We start from the raw sequence: 13,776 nt of genomic DNA, 5'->3' as shown, positions 1-13,776 counted from the left end.
GCAAGGGGTTTGCATTGATTTTACATCCATTTGTTTTAATTTGAATCCCTCTCTTTTGCATCCATCTCCTCCCTGCATGGTGTTTCCTACTTCACCACCTTTGAGGTAAAGTAGGTTGTTTATCATAAGATATCTAAAGGAACAGCATGAAAGCTCATATCTGCTTGTTGTACATGATAGTTAGGGTGTTTTTTTTTTTGCATTTTAATTTAATTTAGATGCAAACCTAAGCTCGAAGTGAAACAATTGAGAACAGCGGTCAGGCTGGTTTACGAGGCTAGGAAACACTGGGACTAAATGATGAACTGGCAGGTGATATGTTCTGTAAAGGTTCTAAGTTGTTGAGTCTTCAAAATCTAACATGGTGGAATCCGCAATGACCCAAGGAAACTCTAAGGTTTAATGATTATTTTTCTGCCTTTGAATATCATTACCTCAGTCACAACAGAACCTTACCATGCTATATACAGTAGCAAGTCTATTGGCTATATACAGTAGTGAGGCTATATAAAGGTAACCGATTAGTCGGGCTGACTGAGGTAGTATGTACATGTAGGTATTTTAATGTGACTATGCATATATAATAAACAGAGTAGCAGTAGCGTAAAAGAGAGGTTGGTGGATGGCGGGACACAATGCAGATAGTCCGGGTTGCCAATATGCGGGGGTACCGGTTAGTTGGGCTAATTGAAGTAGTATGTACATGAATGTATAGTTAAATTGACTATTTGATTACCTGGACCATGTTATTTTGTTGGTGATGTGGACACCAAGGAACTTGAAGCTCTAAACCTGCTCCACCACAGCCCCGTCGATGAGAATGAGAATGGGGGCGTGCTCGGTCCTCCTTTTCCTGTAGTCCACAATCATCTCCTTAGTCTTGGTTACATTGAGGGATAGGTTGTTACTCTGGCACCACCCTGCCAGGTCTCTGACCTCCTCCCTATAGGCTGTCTCGTCGTTGTCGGTGATCAGGCCGATCCTTAGTTTAGTGATGAGCATTGAGGGTACTATGGAGTTGAACGCTGAGCTGTAGTCAATGAATAACATTCCTTTGTAGGTGTTCCTTTTGTCAAGGTGGGAAAGGACAATGTGGAGTGCAAAAGAGATTGCATCATCTGTGGATCTGTTTGGGCGGTATGCAAATTGGAGTGGGTCTAGGGTTTCATGGATAATGGTGTTGATGTGAGCCATTACCAACCTTTCAAAGCACGTCATGGCTACGGACGTGAGTGCTATGGGTCTGTAGTTATTTAGTCAAGTTGTCTTAGTGGTGTTGGGCACAGGGAATATGGTGGTCTGCTTGAAACATGTTGGTATTACAATCAGGGACATGTTGAAAATGTCAGTGAAAACACCTGCCAGTTGGTCAGCACATGCCCGTAGCACACATCCTGGTAATCCGTCTGGCCCAGCAGCCTTGTGAATGTTGACCTGTTCAAAGGTCTTACTCACGTCGACTACAGAGAGCGTGATCACACAGTGTCCGGAACAGCTGATGCTCTCATGCATGCCTCAGTGTTGCTTGCCGTGAAGCAAGCAAAGAATTGGTTTAGCTCATCTGGTAGGCTTGTGTCACTGGGAAGCTTGCGGCTGTGCTTCCCTTTGTAGTCTGTAATAGTTTGCAAGCCCTGCCGTATGACCAGCGTCGGAGCCGGTGTAGTTCCTGTCTTGACTCTTTGCCTGTTTGATGGTTCGTCGGTGGACATAGCAGGATTTCTTATAAGCTTCCGGGTTAGAATCCCGAACCTTGAAAGCGGAAGCTCTACCCTTTAGCTCAGTGTGAATGTTGCCTGTAATCCACGGCTTCGGGTTGGGGTATGTACGTACAGTCACTGTGGGGAGGGCGTCCTCGATGTACTTATTGATAAAGCCAGTGCCTGATGTGGTGTACTCCTCAATGCCATCGGAGAATCACGGAACATGTTCCAGTCTGTGATAGCAAAACAGTCCTGTAGTTTAGCATCTGCTTCATCTGACCACTTTTTTTATAGACCGAGTCACTGGTGCTTCCTGCTTTAATGTTTGCTTGTAAGCAGGAATCAGGAGGATATAATTGTGGTCAGATTGACCAGATGGAGGGCGAGGGAGAGCTTTGTGCACATCTCTGTGTGTGGAGTACAGGTGATCTAGAATTTTTTCCCCTCTGGTTGCACATTTAACATGTTGATAGAATTTAGGTAGAACTGATTTAATTTTCCCGGCATTAAAGTCTCCGGCCACTAGGAGCGCCGCCTCTGGGTGAGCGGTTTCCTGTTTGCTTATACAGCTGACTGAGTGCGATCTTAGTGCCAGCATCCGTCTGTGGTGGTAAATAAATAGCCAAGAAAAGTATAGATGAAAACTCTCTTAGCAAATAGTGTGGTCTGCAGTTTCTCATAAGACACTGTACTTCAGGCAATCTAGAGACTTCCTTAGAGTTCGTGCACCAGCCGTTGTTTACAAATCCGCACAGACCGCCGCCCCTCGTTTTACCTGTGTGTGCTGTTCTATCTAGCCGTTGCAGCGTATATCCCGTTAGCTGGATATCAATGTCATCATTCAGCCACGATTCCTTGAAACATAAGATATTAGTTTTTGGTGTCCCGTTGGTAGTATATTTGTGATCGTACCTAATTTATTGTCCAATGATTGCACGTTGGTGTGTAATATTGACGAGGCACTCCGCTCTGTGTCCTGTGTACTTGCGTCGGATCCTCACCCACTCCTCCAATGGTATAACATGATATCCTCCTATTAGCTAGCTAGCTAACATTAGGCTGTGTTTTTAGCTTGCTACATAAATATATTTGCTAGCCTATTAGCCACATTATGACTGACTTGTGATCATTGCCCTTGCTAGTTTGATTGTATTGACATTTTTGTCCAGATAATTCTGTCATTGAAACTGAAACATTGTGACCTGAATGGAGGCAGAAAACAATGTTCCAGGCCATCTGTGATTTACAACCTGATAGCAAATTTTTTGGGATTACCAAGAAATGTGCCCGCGAATTATATGAATCATTCATTAACCAAACTTTTACAGATGCACAATCGAGAGCATCCTGTCTGGCTGTATTACCGCCTGGTATTTCAACTGCACTGCCCTCAACCTCAAGGCTCTCCAGAGGGTAGTGCAGTCTGTACAACACATCACCGTGTGTAAACTACCTGCCCGATGTCACAGGAAGGCCAAGATCATCAAGGACAACAACCACCCGAGACACTGCCTGTTCACCCCGCTATAATCCAGAAGGCGAGGCCAGTACAGGTGCATCAAAGCTGGGACCGAGAGACTGAAAAACAGCTTCTATCTCAAGACCTTCAGACTGTTAAACAGCCATCATTAACAAAGAGAGACTGTTGTCAACATACAGACTCAAATCTCTGGCCACTTTAACAAATGGACTTAATAAAGGTATCACTAGTCACCTTAAATAACGCCACTTTAATCATGTTTACATATCATACATTATTATTCATTCATTCATCATACATTCTTATTCATCCCTTACATTTGTGTTTATAAGGTAGTTGTTGTGAATTTGTTCGATTACTTGTTAGATATTGTCGGAACTAGAAGCACAAGCATTTCGCTACACTACACATCTGCTAACCATGTGTATGTGACAAATGAAAAAATTTGCTTGTTGAGCAAGGATTGGAAAATGTCTATAAAAACACCAGGCAATTGTTCAGCACAGTGCTTTAACCTCTCTAGGGTAAGGGGGCAGCATTCTCAGGCCCAGAAGATATGGATGAAAGGCATGCCAAATTAAACGGCCTGCTACTCGGGCCCAGAAGATATGATATGCATATAACTGGTAGATATGGATAGAAAACACTCTAAAGTTTCCGAAACTGTTAAAATAGTGTCTGTGAGTATAACAGAACTGATTTAGCAGGCGAAAACCTGAGAAAAATCCATTCAGGAAGTCGTTTTTTGGGGGGTTTTGTAGTTTTCTATTCAATGCCATTACTGTATCCATTGACTTAGGACTCCATTTGCAGTTCCTATGCCTTCCAATAGATGTCAACAGTGTTTAGAAATCGTTTCAGGCTTGTATTCTTATAAATGAGGGAGTAAGACCAGTCTGAACGAGTGGACCCTGACATGTAGCAGAGCTTTTTCAGGCGCATGTGCATTTCTTGTTTACCTTTTATATTGACGACGTTATTGTCCGGTTGAAATATTATAGATCATTTAGGCTTAAAAACAACCTGAGGATTGAATATAAACATCATTTGACATGTTTCTATGAACTTTACGGATACAATTTGGATTTTTTGTCAGATTGTTTTGACTGAGTTTGAGGATGTGGATTACTAAAGAAAACCTCAGTTTTGTTAGCGCGTTTTTGGATATAAAGAGACTTCATCGAACAAAAGGAACATTTATTGAGTACATGAATGTCTTCTGATTGCCACCATATGAAGATCATGAAAGGTAAGGGATTAATTTTATCTCTATTTCTGAGTTTTGTAACGCTTCTGCTTGGCTGGTTACTGTTTTTAATAATTTGTCAACTGGGCTATGTTCTGGGCTAGGTATGTTCTGGGCTAGGTATGCTTTTGCCGAAAAGCATTTTATAAATATGACACTGTGGTTGGTTTAACAAGAAGTTAATCTTTAAACCTATGTAAAATATGTTTTGTTGTCTGAATTTTTTTAATGAGCATTTCTGTAATTGAATTTGACGCTAGCGTCCCACGTACCCTAGGGAGGTTAACACGTACTTTGTCTGGGCCTGGGCCTGTGTGCATTACATCACCTGAAAAATGTCAAAACATCAGCCTGTTGAACAACAAACCTTTCATACATTTGTATGAATGTTCGGGCGCCGGTCGGCGGTCGACGTCACTGTTTTTTTAGCCATCGCCGTTGCACCTTTCATTTTCCATTTGTTTTGTCTTGTTTTCCCGCACACCTGGTTTACATCTCCTCATCACTCTACATGTATATTATCCTCTGTTCCCCCCATGTCTGTGTGTGTAATTGTTCGTTATGTTTATTGTGTGATGCGTCAGGCAGTTTTTTTCCGGGTATTGTTTTGAACCTGTGGTATTGTATTGTTGTACGTTATTTTGTGTGACCAGTGAGCTATTTCGCTTTTGCCTTTGGCTGGAATGTTGTGACGCTATTGCGTCCGACTGATTTGCTTCTTCCAATTAAAGTGTGCCTGTTCACTCATCTCTGCTCTCCTGCACCTGACTCCAGTTGACCAGTTGCGCACAAAGTCTGACAAAATTACACACCACCATGGAGTCAGCAGGAGCAGGTAGCCCCGATTATAGGGGTCGAAGAGCGAGTCAGAGAACACGCAGCGATGCGTCCAGACCATGGACCGATGGGAGAGACAGAGAGTCCCTCCAGTGCCTCCTCCAGCACAACAGGTGTTACCACTACTCATCCCTCCTGTACCCGGTCCCAGTGGGATGCGTCTCGCCCTTCCCAGGGAGTATGATGGGACGGCGGCACGGTGCCAGGAAATACTGCAACAGCTGGACCTATACCTGGCCACCGTTTACCCGGCTCCCTCGGGAAAGGAGACGGTGTCCACCTTTGTCTCGAACCTCTCGGGGTGGGCTCTAGAGTGGGCTAACGCCGTGTGGGGAGAAGGAGATGCGGCGTTGGATGACTTCGAGGAGTTCACCCGCCCGAGGGTAGATTCTTTGACCACCTGCCCGAGGGTAGAGCGGCGGGTGAACGTCTCTTCCACCTGAGGCAGGGGACGAGGAGGGCCCAGGAGTTCGCCCTGGAATTTCGGAAACTGGCCGCAGGAGCGAGATGGAAAGGCAGGGTCCTTATCGACCACTACCACTGCAGCCTGCGCGAGGATGTCCGCTGGGAGTTGGCCTGCAGGGACACCACCCTCACCTTCGACCAGCTGGTGGACCTGTCCATTCAGTTGGTTAACCTGCTGGTCACCCACGGATGTCCAGAGAGGGCTCTGTCGGTTCCCTCTCCCAGCACCACCTTGCCGGTGCCTATGGAGCTGGGAGGTACAGCGCTCAGGGAGGCCAGAGGAGGGGCTTTCATGTGCACCATCTGTGGCCGCAGAGTTCACACTGCCGGTCGGTGCCGGGTTGGTTCCTCTGGGGGTCGAGGCAGCAGGCAGGGCACTCTGGCATCACCCCAGGTGAGCCTGCACCACTCTCATCCAGAGCCCTCTGTTGTACACCTGTTTGTGAATGTTTACTTTCCTGAGTTTTCCTCGCATTCCCAGCATAAGGCACTGGTCGATTCATGCGCGGCTGGGAATTTTATCGACAGAGCATTCGCCCATAGGTTAGGGATCTTTATTGTTCCAGTGGTTAGGCCTTTCCCAGTTCACGCTCTGGACAGTCGACCATTAGGGTCCGGGTTGATTAGGGGGGGCCACCACTCCCCTGGGCATGGTGACGCAGGGGGGTCACGAGGAGAGAATCAGTCTCTTCCTCATTGACTCTCCTGCGTTTCCCGTGGTACTAGGCCTTCCCTGATTAGCTCGTCATGACCCCACCATTTCATGGCAACAAAGGTCTCTCACGGGGTGGTCGCGAGAGTGCTCGGGGAGGTGTTTAGGGATTTCTGCTGGTGCTACTACGGTGGAAAGTCCAGACCAGGTCTACACCGTGTGCATTCCCCCCGAATATTCCGATTTGGCTCTTGGCTTCTCTAAAAAGAGAGAGACTTAATTACTACCGCATCGTCAGGGGGATTGTGCGATAAACCTCCAGGTTGACGCCGCACTTCCCAGGAGTCACGTGTATCCCCTGTCACAGGCGGAGATGGTGGCTATGGAAACATATGTCTCCGAATCCCTGCGTCAGGGGTACTTTCGGTCCTCCACTTCACCCTCCTCAAGTTTATTTTTTGTGAAGAAGGAGGGAGGTCTGCGCCCGTGTATTGACTACCACCCCCTAAACCGGATCACTGTGAGGTACAGTTACCTGCTGCCTCTCATAGCCACAGCGATCGAGTCAATGTACGGGGCGCGCTTCTTCACCAAAGTAGATCTCAGGAGCGCGTACAACCTGGTGCGTATCCGGGAGGGAGACGAGTGGAAGACGGCATTCAGTACTACCTCAGGGCACTATGAGTACCTCGTCATGCCGAACAGTTTGATGAATGCTCCATCAGTCTTCCAAGCCTTTGCAGACGAGAATTTCAGGGACCTGCACGGGCTGGGTGTAGTGGTGTATATTGATGACATTCTGATATAATCCGCTGCACGCACCGAGCATGTGTCCCTGGTGCGGAGGGTACATGGGTGACTGTGGGAGCATGACCTGTACGTCAAGGCTGAGAAATGCCTATTCTTCCAGTAGTCCATGTCCTTCCTAGGGTACCGCATTTCCACCTCAGGGGTGGAGATGGAGAGTGACCGCATTTCAGCCGTGCGTAATTGGCCGACTCCCTCCACGGTAAAGAAGGTGCAGTGGTTTTTAGGGTTTGCCAATTACTACCGGAGGTTGATCCGGGGTTTTGGCCAGCTTGCGGCTCCCATTACCTCACTGCTGAAAGGGGGTCCGGTACATTTGCAGTGGTCAGCTGAGGCAGACAGGGCTTTTGGTCACCTAAGGGCTCTGTTTACCTCGGCTCCCGTGCTGGCTCATCCGGATTCTTCTTTGGCGTTCATAGTGGAGGTGGATGCGTCCGAGGCTAGGATAGGAGCCGTGCTCTCTCAGAGCTCGGGCACGCCACCGAAGCTCCGCCCCTGTGCCTTCTTCTCAAGAAAGCTCAGCCCATCAGAGCGAAACTATGATGTGGGGGACCGGGACCTGTTGGCTGTGGTTAAGGCTTTGAAGGCGTGGAGACATTGGCTTGAGCGGGCTAAACACCCTTTTCTCATCTGGACTGACCACTGCAACCTGGAATACATCCGGGCAGCGAGGAGACTGAATCCTCGTTAGGCAAGGTGGGCCATGTCTTTTTACCCGTTTTGTGTTCACCCTTTCCTACAGACCAGGTTCCCAAAATGTGAAGGCAGATGCACTGTCCCAGCTGTATGACACAAAGGAGCGGCCCATGGATCATACTCCCATACTCCCGGCCTCCTGCCTGGTAGCGATGGTAGTGTGGGAGCTGGATGTGGACATTGAGCAGGGGTTACGTGCAGAGCCCGCTCCCCTCCAGTGTCCCGCTGGGCATCTGTACGTTCCGTCTGCTGTCCGTGACCAGTTGATCTACTGGGCCCACACGTCATCCTCCTCTGGTCATCATGAGATCGGTCGGACGGTGCGCTGTTTGAGTGGGAAGTACTGGTGGCCTACCTTGGCCAAGGACGTAAGGGTTTATGTTTCCTCCTACTCGGTGTGCGCCCAGTGTAGATGCATTTCGCTACACAAGCATTTCACAAGCATTTCGCTACACTCGCATTAACATCTGCTAACCATGTGTATGTGACAAATAAAATTTGATTTGATTTGATTTGATTTGATTTGGTGTACGGCTCCTAGGCACCTGCCCATAGGTAAGCTCCACCCCTTACCTGTTCCACAATGGCCTTGGTCGCACCTGTTGGTGGATTTTCTTACCTATCTCCCCCTTCACAGGGTAACACCATGATCCTGGTCGTTGTGGATTGTTTCTCTAAGTCCTGCCGTCTCCTCCCTCTGCCTGGTCTCCCTACGGCCCTACAGACTGCAGAAGCCTTGTTTACGCACGTCTTCCGGCACTACGGGATACCTGAGGATATCGTGTCTGAACGAGGTCTCCAGTTCACTTCAAGGGTCTGGGGGTCTCGATCAGCCTTATCTCGGGGTCTCATCCCGAGAGTAATGGGCAGGTGGAGAGAGTGAACCAGGATGTGGGCAGGTTTCTGCGTCCTTTTTGCCAGGACCGGCCGGGGGAGTGGGCAGCGTTCGTGCCCTGGGCCGAGATGGCTCAGAACTTGCTCCGCCACTCCTCCCCTAACCTCTCCCCTTTCCAGTGCATACTGGGGTACCAGCCGGTTCTGGCGCCTTGGCATCAGAGTCAGACCGAGGCTCCTGAGGTGGACGACTGGTTCAGGCACGCAGAGGAGACATGGGTCGCCGCCCATATTCACCTCCAGCGGGCCGTGCTGTGCCAGAAAACCAGCGCAGACCGTCACAGCAGTGAGGCCCGGGTGTTCGCACTGGGGGACTGGGTCTGGCTCTCAACCTGAAACCTTCCCCTCCACCTGCCCTGCCGGATGCTGGACCCACAGTTTGCGGGGCCAATTCAAGTCCTGAGGAAAGTGAACAGGGTTAGTTACAGGTTACAGCTTCCCCCCAATTACCGTATTAACCCCTCGTTCAATATGTCTCTCCTCAGGCCGGTGGTGGCTGGCCCGCTCCAGGAGTGTGAGGTGTGGGAGGTTCCTCCGCCCCCTCTGGACATCGAGGGGGCCCCGGCGTACTCCTTTCGCTCCATACTGGATTTGAGGCATCGGGCGAGGGGCCTTCAGTACCTCGTGGAGTGGGAGGGGTACGGTCCGGTCCAGAGGAGAGGTGCTGGGTTCCGGTGGAGGACGTGTTGGATACTGTCACGACTCCCGCCGAAGTCGGCTCCTCTCCTTGTTCGGGCGGCGCTCGGCGGTCGACATCACCGGTCTTCGAGCCAATGCCACTCCACCTTTCATTTTCCATTTGTTTCGTCTTGTTTTCCTGCACACCTGGTTTACATCCGCTCATCACTCTACGTGTATATTATCCCCTGTTCCCCCCATGTCTGTGTGTGTAATTGTTCGTTACGTTTATTGTGTGATGCGTAAGGCTGTTTTTTTCCGGGTATTGTTTTGAACCTGTGGTATTGTATTGTTGTACATGATTTTGTGTGACAAGTGCGCTATTCGCTTTTGCCTTTGGCTGGAGTGTTGTGATGCTGTTGCTCCGAATGATTTGCTTCTGCCAATTAAAGTTTGCATGTTCACTCATCTCTGCTCTCCTGTACCTGACTCCTGTTGACCAGTTGTGCACACAGTCTGACAAGTTCTTTAGCCATGTTCTGGCTCTAATCTCTCCCATGGTCAGCACTGGTTTTCCCTGCCTATGTGGGGGGTACTAGCCATGGATTTAATCCCTTGCCAGGCCACCGTTTTATTAGTAATTTTTTATTTCACCATTATTTCACCAGGTAGGCCAGTTGAGAACAAGTTCTCATTTACAACTGCGACCTGGCCAAAATAAAGCAAAGCAGTGCGACAAAAACAACACAGTTACACATAAACAGATGTACAGTCAATAACACAATAGAAAAATCTATATACAGTGTGTGCAAATGCAGTAAGAATTGGGAGGTAAGGAAATAAATAGGCCATAGTGGCAAAATAATTACAATTTAGCATTAACACTGGAGTGATAGATGTGCAGATCATGATGTGCAAGTAGAGGTACTGGGGTGCAAAAAACAAAAATAAGGGGATGAGGTAGTTGGATGGGCTATTTACAGATGGCCTGCGTACAGGTGCAGTGATCGGTAAGCTGCGCTGACAGCTGATGCTTAAAGTTAGTGAGGGGGATATAAATCTCCAGCTTTAGTGATTTTTGCAATTCGTTCCAGTCATTGGCAGCAGAAAACTGGAAGGAAAGGCGACCAAAGGAGATGTTGGCTTTGGGGATGACCAGTGATGGGTAGTATATGGGGCTTTGGTGACAAAACAGATGGCACTGTGGTAGACTACATCCAATTTGCTGAGTAGAGTGTTGGAGGCTATTTTGTAAATGACATCGCCGAAGTCAAGGATCAGTAGGATAGTCAGTTTTACAGTGTATGTTGGCAGCATGAGTGAAGGAGGCTTTGTTGCGAAATAGGAAGCCTATTCTAAATTTAATTTTGGATTGGAGATGCTTATTGGTTGAAGAACATGCATTTAGTTTTACTAGCCTTTAAGAGCAGTTGGAGGCCACGGAAGGAGTGTTGTATGGCATTGAAGCTCGTTTGGAGGTTTGTTAACACGGTGTCCAAAGAAGAGCCAGATGTATACAGAATGTTGTTGTCTGCGTAGAGGTGGATCCGAGAATCACCAGCAGCAAGAGCGACATTGATATATACAGAGAAAAGAGTCAGCCTGAGAATTGAACCCTGTGGGAACCCCATAGAGACTGCCAGAGGTCCGGACAACAGGCCTTCCGATTTGACACACTTTAATCTATTTCTGAGAAGTAGTTGGTGAACTAGGCGAGGCAGTCATTTGAGAAACCAAGGCTGTTGACTCTGCCAATATGAATGCGGTGATTGACAGAGTCAAAAGCCTTGGCCAGGTCGATGAAGACAGCTGCACAGTACTGTCTTTTATCGATGGTGGTTATGATATCTCCACCCTTTGCTTGTATGCCTCCTTGCCCACCAGTATCTGTCTTTCGATCTCACGTTGTGAGTTTTCCTGTAGATTTATCTGATTTTCACTCTCAAAATTACAAAAGTAGATGGGCTAACTCCACAACAATGCTTAAACCACATCAGTCTGATTGGGTGTGCCGGTCAGGGCCTGTCTTCCATGTCGATGAGCCTTGGTCCACCCAGGCCCATCCATATCTACACCCTGATGCAAACAGCCCATGATGACAATTGCGCATAACAATTAGCCTACTAACCAACACTTTGATGTAAACTTTTTCAATACCTGGTTTGCGTACCATTGTTGTCTTGGTTAGCATTTACTGGTAGATATCATAAGTTGAAACTTCTTTCCTATCTTACCGGTTACTGAAGTCATTCATCTGTGAGCTGCACCATGCCACAACCAGTTGAGAGCTCCACACTCTGGCTGCCTCCAAATGATATTTCGCTGAAACTAGGCTTTGTGTGCTGTGCACATGTGAATATACTTCACGTGCTTTGCGATTTATGTTGGCAACTTTGTGCATTTCTCTATTGCACTACAAGTCGTATACCTCCTACACTACTTTGATATGCAGCAGTAGGGATTAAGGAGTGAGTATACACAATGCCAACTGAAAACAAAATACCTGCTATACCCTCCACTACACCACTGGCCCTTTGTGTTTTACAAAAAGTGCACTCTCCTACATGAGAGCTCTGGTATTACAGTTGCTGTCCTTTCAGAATCACAAACCTGGCACAACCTGAAAGCGAATAGGTTCGCCACTGTGCAAACATGTCTATAATAGATAAAGGCTGTTATGATTTTGATTCAAGGAGAGGAGGAGAGATTATATACTTGGCCTGGGGAAGCGTTTTTATGCGCTAACTTAATGGAAGCTTATAATTATGAGGTTTTTTTACTCCGCTGGTCTCAGGAGGAAATGATGAGTCCCCACTGTCTGAGACCGAGTCAAGACCAAATACAAAAGACAAGATTCTGAGTACTACAACAACTGAGTACAACAACACAAACATAAATATCAAGATCTTAAGTACTAGTGCCAATTATATGTGCAGGGGTACGATGTAATTGACGTATGTACATATACAGGTGAAGTCGGAGGTTTACATAGACGTAGGTTGGAATCATTAAAACTAGTTTTTCCACCACTCTAAAAATGTCTTGTTAACAAACTATAATTTTGGCAAGTCGGTTAGGACATCTTGTGCATGACACAAGTAATTTTTCCAACAATGTATTTCAAGGCCTACCTTCAAACTCAGTGCCTCTATGCTTGACATCATGAGAAAATCAAAAGAAATCAGCCAAGACCTCAGAAAAAAATGGTATCTGTACAAACAATAGGAAGGAGAAACATTCTGTCTCCTAGAGATTAACGTACTTTGGTGCGAAAAGTGCAAATCAATCCCAGAACAAGAGCAAAGGACCTTGTGAGGATGCCGGAGGAAACAGGTACAAAAGTATCTATATCCACAGTATAACGAGTCCTATATCGACATAACCTGAAGCCACTGCTCCAAAACCGCCATAAAAAGCCAAACTATGGTTTGCAACTGCACTTGGAGAAAGTCCTCAAGTCTGATGAAACAAAAATAGAACTGTTTGGCCATAATGACCATTGTTATGTTTGGAGGAAAAAGGAGGAAGCTTGTAAGCCAAAGAACACCATCATAACCGTGAAGCACAGGGGTGGCAGCATCATGTTGTGGGGGTGCTTTGCTGCAGGAGGGATTGGTGCACTTCACAAAATAGATGGCATCATGAGGTAGGAAAATGATGTGGATATATTGAAGTAACATCTCAAGACATCAGTCAGGAAGTTAAAGCTTGGTCGCAAGTGGGTCTTCCAAAAGGACAATGATCCCAAGCATACTTCCAAAGTTGTGGCAAAATGGCTTAAGGACAACAAAGTAAAGGTATTGGAGTGGCCATCACAAAAATGTGATAGCAGAACTGAAAAAGCGTGTGTGAGAAAGGAGGCCTACAAACATGACTCAGTTACACCAGCTCTGTCAGGAGAAATGGGCCAAAATTCACCCAACTTATTGTGGGAATCTTGTGGATGGCTACCCAAAAAGTTTGACCCAAGTTAAACAATTTAAAGGCAATGCTACCAAATACTAATTGAGTGTATTGTAACTTCTGGCCCACTGGGAATGTGATGACAGAAATAAAAGCTGAAAAAAATAATTATCTCGACTATTATTCTGACATTTCACATTCTTAAAATAAAGTAGTGATCCTAACTGACCTAAGACAGGGAATTGTTACTAGGACTAAATATCAGGAATTGTGAAAAACTGAGTTTAAATGTATTTGGCTAAGGTGTATGTAAACTTCTGACTTCAACTGTATCTAGTTATGAGGTTGGGAGATTGGGAACCTATCTAGCTGGCTAGATAAAGCCAAGTTCATGAAAATGATTGGTGGATAGTAAGGAAGGAATCAATAGGCTACATAGCTTAATCAAATTAATTCACAAACGTACTTCCTGCGAGTC

Source organism: Oncorhynchus tshawytscha, linkage group LG08 (assembly GCF_018296145.1).
Source record: "Oncorhynchus tshawytscha isolate Ot180627B linkage group LG08, Otsh_v2.0, whole genome shotgun sequence".
Classification (NCBI taxonomy): domain Eukaryota; kingdom Metazoa; phylum Chordata; class Actinopteri; order Salmoniformes; family Salmonidae; genus Oncorhynchus; species Oncorhynchus tshawytscha.
The sequence above is the reverse complement of the archived record's forward strand: the minus strand, read 5'-3'. Positions refer to the sequence as shown.